This window comes from Etheostoma spectabile, unplaced genomic scaffold, assembly GCF_008692095.1.
Source record: "Etheostoma spectabile isolate EspeVRDwgs_2016 unplaced genomic scaffold, UIUC_Espe_1.0 scaffold00569416, whole genome shotgun sequence".
Classification (NCBI taxonomy): Eukaryota; Metazoa; Chordata; class Actinopteri; order Perciformes; family Percidae; genus Etheostoma; species Etheostoma spectabile.
In genome coordinates, this window is record NW_022605117.1 from 70,156 (window position 1) to 80,896 (window position 10,741).

Below are 10,741 nucleotides of genomic sequence, written 5' to 3' on the forward strand. Positions count from 1 at the left end.
CTTGGTCAATTGTCAACGCTTCACTCGGGCTCACACAGTCATCCTTTTCCAAACTTTCCAATTTTATCTCTGACAAATACATTACTTTTTCAACAACAATTCTCTTATCTCTTCTCTTATCTCTTAATAACTCTCTACATCCGCTGAGAACTGCCTTATGGGCCGGTTCTGCCTAGACAAACACTGACCCGTAACGCGCTGCAAACTTCCCCTCACAGTAACACTGCAGGTTTATCGTATTACCCACGCCACGTGCTCCAAAGAATTATGGAATCGTCTTTTTCTCATTCGCTGAACCCAGTCTTATGGACCGAGTCTTCGTATGGTGAACACTGGCTCTGTACGCACCGCGACTTTCCCTTGGCATGTAAGTTAATTACTCCTACCGGCAAGTTTTGAATCTCCCGCGTATCTTAGCTCCAAACTTTGGAATCACCTATGAACACTGGCCCGCTATCGCGTTTCAGGCCTTATCGAACCTCAACACACAGCGTAGCTCCATACAATTATGGAATCATATTTATCAACTCATTCACATTTCCAACACTCATTCTTCAACAGCATTATATACACTCTGTATTTCGCTCTCTATGTTTCCACACTCACACACTTTCACGCGTTGGCCCACCTTATGGATGAAGCCACTACGACGAACACTGGCTCGCTGTGCCGCGGCCTTCCCTCATCAGTATACGACTGCAGCGAATCTACCGACAAGTTTATCGAACCACTCACAGACGCCGCTCCAAGAACTGGAATCGTCTACGCATCCCAGATGCCTCAACCCACGCACTCTCATCCAACAGAAAAAACGGAATGCATTGCTCAATGTCCACAAAACACTTAATAATTTTTAGTCTATATTTTTTTACATAATGTACTCACCCGGAAGGTTTGATCACTTTAATTTAGTTTATACTATTATACAATATGCTGAGTTTGATGAAACAGGTTCAGCCTACCTTTTTTTTCTCAGAGAGCTCTCCAGTGATCATTCCTCCGAGGTTTTGCACACAATGCCTCCTTTGTCTCGTTCCGTCAGACGTGGACTGTCCGTGGAATCTGGATCTGGAGTTTAACAACTTCTAATCCTGATTCCGTGGAATTCCTAAGTTTAACCACTAGGCTACTCGAAAACCATCCTCTGCTACCAAATTTGTTGCGAATTCCACTTGGAGGGTCCAAACGTCGGGACTCAATTAGCTAAGGAATCACTCTAGCTTTGATTATGTATACCAAAACGATTTATTAATAAAAACAGAGCAATGCATTCCGGACAATAAATACGTGCACGGGTCTAAATGGAACATGACTAGCTCAGAGGTTCACAAAAAGGCCCTGTAACAGTCACATGCACCGGCTTATATAGCAGCCCTTAAGGGAGCCCTATTGGCTAAAAGCTTCACAAGGCGGGTCATATCGCCTTAGCAACTGTATTTCTATTGGCTGGGTGGGCGCGACTTCCTGTTTACAGTCTTCGGCAACGTGTCTGTGTGCGTGCGTATTTGGGGTCTTTCCTGTGTCTGTGTGTGTTGGGGGTCTTTCCTGTGAAGGACCCCTTTGTTCTCCTCCATTGTTACTGAGCACATGGCTTCTAGCCTTACTCTGTGTGTTGTCTTCCTGTTAGTCGTGGCTAATGCTTAACAATAAGAGGTCGCTCCCACCTAGATGCCAAGTACAAGTAACAACATACTTCTCCTTCATTCAATGTCTGACATGAGTTTTGTTTCATTAACTTATGCATAAGTTCATTCACAGTGTCTAAATATGATCACAATATCTGAGTACAATTTCTCACAACAATCACAATACCTGAGTATAGCTTCCCACAAATCCCCTATATCTGAATATAATTTCCCACAACCCCGAAGAGACCTCTGGGACCACTAGCTCAGTGGAAGAGACCTCCGGGACCGCTAGCTCGTTAGCTGTTAGCTGCAACAATCGGGAAGTTTATGTGTTATATGGTTATTAAATTATTGAATTATGAATCATATGACGCTCTTGGGTCCTAAAGGTTCCTGCGTGCTCATTTGTCCCCTCCTTTAAATGGCTTTGACCTCTCTTCAGCCTCATGTTATTGTTATTGTTGGGGGGGGGGGGGGGGGGGCAGAGAGATGACCAGCTGTTCAGCCTCATGTCATCGTGGGGGGGGGGGGGGGTTGACAACATGTTGCCTGGTTTTGATGTTGAATGCTTCAGGGGACCAACGATCCTGCATCAAACACTAGCTGTTACACTTTAAAAACACACATCTTTTATTTTATGTCTCTTCAGATTTTCGGTACCTGCAACGGGCCCTTTTGAGAAAACCTTTTCTCCACTTGTACATTTTCATAAATTGCAAGCATTAAATCTTCATAAACACGCTCATGCAGCACATCATTAGAAAGCTTAAAGTCTCATGATTCCATTATTTTTTATTTTTTAATAGTTTATTTGAACACAAAAACAAAAAACATTAAAATAAAAGATTTACATACATGCAGTACTGCATACATATATAATTAAAATGACAGATACATAAAGTCATGTACTTCTTAGCACAGTCTTCCAAATTTGAAAGTCATTCAAACAAAACAAAAAAATGTTCATGTTCAAAAGGAGAAGGAAGAAGTTGATAAACAACTTATCAAGTCCAACCCCCTTTCTCTACTTTTCTCCTTCAGTAAATCTTATGCTTCAGTTATTTACACATTATTATTTACACATCATAGACACAAATGCATACATACACACACACATTTACACTTTTTTAAGTTTTTTTTTTCCCCTCCCTTTCTTCTTCTTTCTATATCATCTATCTACAGCAGATTAAATAACACATCCATACTAGACTTAGTATATAGACATATTAGTATGTAGATATATTGGCATATAGATATACCAGTATATAGACATACCAGCATTTAAATGCCAAGAAACCATAGTCTTTCTACAATACTACCACTTTAAGTCTTTTTTGTATCCCTTTAATATATTCATTTTAAATAATCTCTTGAATTGCTCATTTCATCTCTTCACTGCAGCTTATCCATAAAGTAACTCCTTTAGTTGTGATGCAGTTATATTTAGCATTTGTTCTTATAGGTTTTGTTTTATATACAAATGTTCCTCTTAAGTGATGTTTGCTCTCTCTTATTTGAAACATCCCTTGGACACTGTTCGATTGCTGATGATTATTTATTTTGTACATCATTTGTGCAGTTTTAAAGTCAACAATATCTCTGAATTTTAGTGCTTTTAATTTAATAAACAGTGGATTAGTTGGTGCTCTATAAGTGGTTTTATTTACAATTCTTAAGGCTCTGTTTTGAAGAGTGAATACAGGTTCAGTGTTGGTTTGTAAGTGTTTCCCCATACCTCCAAACAGTAAGTAATGCATGGAAGTATGAAGAAACAATACAGCGTATACAATGAGCGTTGATTTAATAAATAATTGGTTTTATACAGTATAGATAGATAGATAGATAGATAGATAGATAGATAGATAGATAGATAGATGTTTATTGATCCCAAGAAAAATGGTAAATTCCTGTGTTACAGCAGCAAAATCAGTCACAAAGCACAGAATATAAATATAAATGAAATACTAGGAAAAATATACATACATACAATATACATGAAATAATAATACGAATAAAGTAAAAAGAACAAATATTTGAAAATGTACAGGATGGGGGAACAAAAATGTGCAACTGCTTAAATAATATGCTAAAATGTAAATGTAAATAAATCAAATGTCCAGGTTGCATTAGTGCAGTAGTGTGGTGTCCAAAAGTCTCATCTACCACCCAGAGATGACGTGTTAAAAAGTGTTATTGCTTGTGGAATGAATGATTTTCTGTAGCGGTCCGTGCGGCATCGAAGCTGTTGGAGCCTCTTTGAGAAGCTGCTCCTCTGTTGGACCAGTGGGGGGGTGGAGAGGGTGGTCAGGGTTATCCATGATAGATAACAGTTTGTTCAGTGACCTCCTCTCCACCACAGCTTCAAAAGTCTCCTGTTTGCAGCCGATCACGGAGCCAGCCTTCCTCATCTGTTTGTTCAGTGTGTTTGTATCGCTGGCTCCGATGCTGCTGCCCCTGGCCCCCCCCCAGCAGATGGCGGAGGAGAACAGAGCGCTGGCCACAACACACTGGTAGAAGATCTCCAACATCCTGCTGCACACGTTGAAGGATCTCAGCTTCCTCAGGAAATAGAGTCTGCTCATCCCCTTCTTGTAAACAGCAGTGCTGTTGACCCTCCAGTTCAGCCTGCTGTCGATGTTGACACCTAGGTATCTGTACTCCTCCACCATGTCCACGTCACTTCCCAGGATGCAAAGGGGCTGCGGAGCCGTTCCCTTCCTTCTGAAATCGATCACCATCTCTCTGGTCTTATCTACGTTCAGCAGCAGGCAGTTCTTACCAGACCACTCCACAAAGTCACCCACCAGTGCCCTGTACTCCCCCTCCCGTCCATCCCTTATACACCCAACAACTGCAATTGATTTAGATATTTTACCATTAATATAGTGTATATGTGGCTTCCAACACAATTTTTCGTTGATTATGACGCCCAGAAATTTAAGTTCTTTTACTCTTTGTCAGGCACCCCCAGCTCTGATTATGTTTTCTGTCTACATGTCTGTTTTTCTCTGTCTGTGCGTCATGGTTCCTGTTGCCATGCAACCTGGGGAGGCGTGGCCTCCTTCATTCATCACCACTATCACCTGTTCCTGCTCAGCCTAATCACCAGCACCCACCTGTGTCTCATCATCATCACCACCAGCTCTTATACCGTGACCTGACATCCAGTCCCTGTCGGATCGTTAGTCTTCCTAGTATGTGTTTGGCGCCTCATCCGACTTTTGCTAGTTGTCGCTTTGCTTCGTGTCTGTCTTTGTGTTTGGTAACGTCTGTCTCTCTGTCTACACATCCAGTAATCCCAAGAGTATATGGCTGCAGCCTGGAGCGTCCCATGTCATCCGTCCCGTCTCATGCGGTCTCGTCTCATGCGGAGGCGTGTCCAACAGTAAACCAGAGGGTCAAAAATGCAAAATCGCAAATATTTTTTTTAAATTCATTTATATGATTGCAGTTAACGGCAATCATATAAATGAATAAAATGTTTTATTTTTAACTAAACATGTCTATAAGATAAATGCAGACTATCATACTGATGAATAAAAACACTTAAAATATATGTTCATCTATAAAATAAATGCAGATTATAGGCAAACTATAAAAATCCTTCTGCCATCCCAGAGTTTCTTATTTTTCAAAATAAAAGCTTGCATCTGGAATAAAATACTAATATCTCTCTTTTCAAAGTAAAAGCTCACGTCAACTATCATGCTAATGAATAAAATATTTGGTGTGTTTTTAAATATTTAAAAATATATGTCCGTCTCTAAAATAAATGCAGATGATAGGCAAACTAAAAAAATCCTTCTATAGCTGCAACTTTGATCCAAGTTGCAGCTATAGAAGGAATTTCTCTCCCGACAGAGTTCAAGCATTTGGTTTTGTTTTAAAAATAATTTCCCCCTTTCATACAATAGGTCTACAACACAAAATACAATAGAACCGCTGGCCGAAGTGGAAGAAAAATTCAATCGCATCCTGGCCCAAGACCGTGGCAGCAGAGATACGCAGTCGAATGCAGGACGGGTCCCAGAGTAGTAGAAAAATAGAACCGCATTCTGCCCAGGGTCCCAGAGACCCGACAGCATTCTGCCCCGGGTCCCAGAGACCCGACAGCCGAGGCCGCGGTAGTAGAAAAATACGACCGCGTTCTGCCCCGGGTCCCAGAGACCCGACAGCATTCTGTCCCGGGTCCAAGAGACCCAACAGCATTCTGTTCCGGGTCCCAGAGACCCGACAGCATTCTGTCCCGGGTCCCAAAGAGTAGACAGTCGAGGCCGACAGTTGCTCTCGCCATGCTGATAAGCAGTTGTATTTGCAGCAATGTCCCAGTGAAGTGTGAAAACAATATAGTGTTGGAATAAAATATATTCATAGCATGTGTGCTCATAAACATTATATTCACATTGCAAGTGCATTATATTAATCATGTGTGTTCAATTTTGAGCTAAAGAGCTAAAGCATTACACATAGTCTGCTTGGTTTTAGTGTGATAGTTCATAAAGTTTACTGTGACCTTTTGATAAGTTGTTTTGGTACAATGTGTCCAACTATAGCTCTGCCGAGTGAGTTTAATTCTGAAAAGCAGGGCCAAGGGTGGTTTGGGACACGTCCTGTGTTTGGGTGAAGGTCCTCTCCAGTAGCAGTCTGAGACCTGTTATCTATTTTGCAGGCCAAGCTCTGCTAGACACTAACCTTCTGAAGACAAAACACAGCACACAAACATGTCACGTGGTAGCAACTGAACCCCCTGTGCACATAAGATCATGCAAAGAGGGAAAAGAGTCAGACAAACTTAGGGAGAGCTATGGATGCATAATTCTCTGTAACCTTGTCTCTGGAATATATATTCCATGGTAATAAACGTTCCTTCTATCCAACCTACGGACTTGAACCCTTCTTCCTGAAAGAATCTAGAAGGGCAAGATTTGGCCCTACAATAGCCTATACAATTAAAAAAGTCTTGGAAAGAGTGTAACATGTTTATTTTTGTAGTCTTGTTGTGTGTGCATATTGTGGATTGTTCTCCCTCCTCAGGATGTCCTGCCGTTAGTTGGCAGAAACGGCTGCGTCGCTGATGCAGGTTTCATCAGATGTCTACGTTAACATGGAACAACACAAGCATAACATTCAGAAATGAGCAAACTACATGTAGGCTATGGCAAAATTGTTACTTTAACAGTTTTTTAACGTTTTTCAATTGATTGCAACAAATGTGGTTACGAATTTACCCGTGACTCCATCTGGAAAATTATTCGCAATATCGTAATTTTGACCCTCTGGATTTACCGTTGGACACACCTCCGTATGAGACGAGACCGCATGAGACGGGACGGATGACATGGGACGCTCCAGGCTGCAGCCATACCCGTCTCAACAGTAGGGGTGGGCGGATCTATCTAAATATCGATAGTATCGATGCCAACGCTGGTATTGGTATTTGATCGATACAACTGTAATTGAATCGATATTTTAATTTAGATATCTCTCCTCTACGTTCTATTTCATATAGGCTTCGCCCTCTAAGGGCTACGCTATTGGGTTTATCCCTTCGCGCATGCGCAGTCGTGAAGATTTTCTTTCCCGCCCTAGCGTCCAGCACGGGCCTCAACTACGTCCGCATTTACTGCATATATACAGAGCGGACCCGTTGTTCGACTCCCACTTTTTCTTCAACTTCGCAGTATGAAGTCAAGCTCAAGACCTTCCGCCGGTGCCCGCGTCTGCCCCCCCCTCCAGCCGGCTTTTCTGGTTTGCCAGGCTAGCGGGGACGGAGACGGCAGCTGGGCAGACAGACAGGAATCCGGCGGCACCTTGGAGCCGCTGGTGGACGGCATTTTCGACGAGCATGAGTCCGCTGACTCCGCTCTGTCTGACAGCGCTTCCATCACCGGTTTCCCCTCCTCCCCTCTGCGAGGGTCCCCCTCCTCCCCCTTGGGGGGATTGGGCCTCGAGACGACGATTGACGCTTTCACGCTGGAGCTCTCTCCGTCTCCCGAACGGCCTGGGGCACCGCCTGAGCGGCCTTCCCCTTTGCCCCACCCGGCTCCGGCTTCCACCGCTAAGGCTCTCTTCGCCGACCTGCCGGAGATCATCAAGAAGGCGGCGGAGCTGAGAGGCATAGCGCTCCCGGCGGAGCTGCCAGTCCCCGCTCGCGGCCTTTTGAATCACTGATGTAGTTTAATGTCATTGTTTTTTTGTTTTTGTTTTTTCCTGCAGTATATGATGAAGGATGAGAATGTGCCGCGTGAAGACATTTAAACACATCCATGTGTTTAAATGTGTTTTCCAAAGAGTGTCGGCTCAGAGCGGCTACCGAAAGAAAGAACAGGTGGCTGTCATGTGACCTGAGGCGGGAGAGGGAGCGTCACTTGGCCGAGGAGAGTCGCCTTCAAGCAAAAATACTAATACTGGAAGACCAGTTGTTTCTGGCCACAACAGTGTTTGATGGTTAGTGTTCGGGTGTAGTTGTGGTGTGCATGTTGTCTCATTTATAACTGGTCTTATGGTTGATTGTAGTATTTGTTAAACTTAAGTAAAAGTTACCATCTTACACTTAAAGTAATGTTACCAGCAATCGTTCAGTAAGTTGAACATGAATATTTATTGTTCTGATATTCATTATAAAATGTAAGTGTCCTTCTGTGTAACAGTCTGTTTATAATGCATATGTAGATTGTGATTTTGGACAGTAAAAACTAAAACAGGGACGCTACATAAAGGTAGTTATTACTTGCATTTAATCTTCAAATATGCGTCACATCGCCTGAAATCTTAGACCCTCAGGATTCAGATAAGACCACATTCAAAAAATACTATGATATAAGCAGGTAAATAACTGCAATCAAGTAATAATACTGAAAAGGAAAGCAGCAATCAAAGTGTGCTAACTTACCTGCACATTCTTACATTTACCCGGTTTGGCGACATTGTGCCATTGATTTTTTTTTTTTTTTTTTTTTTAATGAGTCGCCAACAGTCCAAGGAATAGTAATATCAAAGCCATTTTGTCCAAATCTAGCCATTTGTCTCACAATCTTGAAGTTTCTGACCGAATTACAATGTAAACACGGGAAACAGTAGTTCACTTCCGCACATATTTTCCAATCTTTTTCCTCAAGCGAGAAGTCTATCTCTAAATTTTGTGTGTTAACATTGTTCTGCAAAGTCTTACGAATCAAACCAGACCTCTCATGAGGCAATCTGTTCCCGGGATGCAGAGATGGACAGCTTGGAAGCCAATGAAGTCTGGGCATTCGATTTGGACCATCCTCATTTCGATCAACAGTTATATCAACCAGTATCAATGTCATGTTGCGAGACCCTCCTAGCACTTTAGCCTATGAAGAGACAAATCCATCCATACATGATAATATGCCATTGGGTTAGGGCGTGACCTAGTAAAGCCGTGCATAATGGCTATTAAGTCTGTGCATAAACCGTGCGCTCTCACAGACATCCATTGTAGAGCATTGGTGCACGTATTGTTTGTAAACAGAGCAACTTTTAGTGATTTGTCTACTAGCTGGAAACATTATTACACACTTGTAAAGATGTTTGGAGGAAAAAAGTGGTTTATGGCGGAGGAGGCAGCTGCTATATTGGTCAAAAGACCAAATGAAGAAGTAATTTCCTCTTCTGAAAGTGAAGTTTACATACAGTATTACATTATAATTATTTGAGTAGTTATATAGTGTGAAAACTGATTTCTGTTGGAGTTTGTAAGCAAGGGGGAAGGGTGCTGTGTGTGTGTGCGTTTGTGTGCTTCTGTGTGCTTGTGGTCGAGCATGTACTGTAACAGTGTGGATCCTTGTGTGGACCACATTTCTGTGCTTAGTCTTGACATCTAATGTAATTAACATAAATTCACCTGGGCTTTTATAGAAGATTACACTGTTTTCTTTCTTTTAACTCCCCTTCATACAGTAGATGAGATTTGGATACTTTCTCAGACTGTGAAGGTAACCACATGGTGGAGGCCCAGCCATTGTTTTGCTGCACCATAAGCATATCCAACATAGAGTATGTGGGGGTATAGCTCAGTGGTGGAGCGTTTGTCTGCAGATCAAGAGGTCCCCAGTTCAAATCTGGGTGCCCCCTGCAACGATGTGTGTAGGTGATCATCTTTATGATAGTACTTGGTGATACTGGATAAAAGCTTGCATTTAACTAATGTTGCTTCTTTCCAGAAGCCCTTGTGCTTTCTCCCCTCTCAGACTTCCTTGGATTGTGGTGGCACCTGAGTAGTGGATGCAGCTGCTGCCGTGGTCCTGCTGGACGCCCTACTATGCCCTGCACTACTACTACTATTAGTAATAGTTCTATTACCTTTACTGCTGCCATAATTACCACCAGTCCTCTTTTCATTCCATTTTCTCTCTCTCTCTCTCTCTCTCCCTACTAAGAAACATTTGCAAAAGGTAGTGGTGGGATTTGAACCCACACCTCCAGAGAGATTGGAGCCTAAATCCAGCACCTTAGACCACTCAACCACATTACCTGCGCACACCTCCCCACCAAATCGTGACACACACACGGACCGTAACTAATGGTATGATTGTTAATGTCATTGGAAACAAACTTTTGCAAGGAAAAAGTCAATACTTTATTGAAAAAGGCCAGTACTTAATGTCTCCACCTGCTGAAGAGTAAACTTAACAGCATCTCAAATTTACTTCATCTATAAAAATAGAAACTGTGCTCATACCTGCCGTAACACCCATAAACACTGGAGCATAATACAATAAATATACTACACTACAGTACAAGTACATAAATACAGTAAAATAGAAAGTGTAAAACATGTACATTTAAAGTGCTTGTTGTGCTGTCTGAAAATTGAATTATCACTGAATAAAAGAAGAAACCTGGGTAAAACTTGTAATGGTAATGTTGTATATGGCTTCAAAACCTTTAAATGCAACTGCTGTGGCTGGAACTCAAACCTGGGATAAATGCTTGCACTGCTACGATATAAATCATAGATGGAAAGAAACACACCTGTTGTCTTTCTGCTGGACAACACAATGCTCACTGCAAATCTCTGAAATAACCATAGACCCCAATTTCCATTCACATGCTTGTGCTATTGTTCAACCACCTGTCACTGTATTTTC

The 10,741-nt window shown here is 42.1% G+C and overlaps 1 non-coding gene across 1 annotated transcript; it reads left to right on the plus strand.

Annotated features, from left to right (window-relative positions):
* The first annotated feature begins 9,653 nt into the window (after positions 1 to 9,653).
* Positions 9,654 to 9,725, plus strand: trnac-gca (transfer RNA cysteine (anticodon GCA)). Its single transcript has one exon. It is a non-coding gene; the product is annotated as a tRNA-Cys (tRNA).
* The last annotated feature ends 1,016 nt before the right edge of the window (positions 9,726 to 10,741 follow it).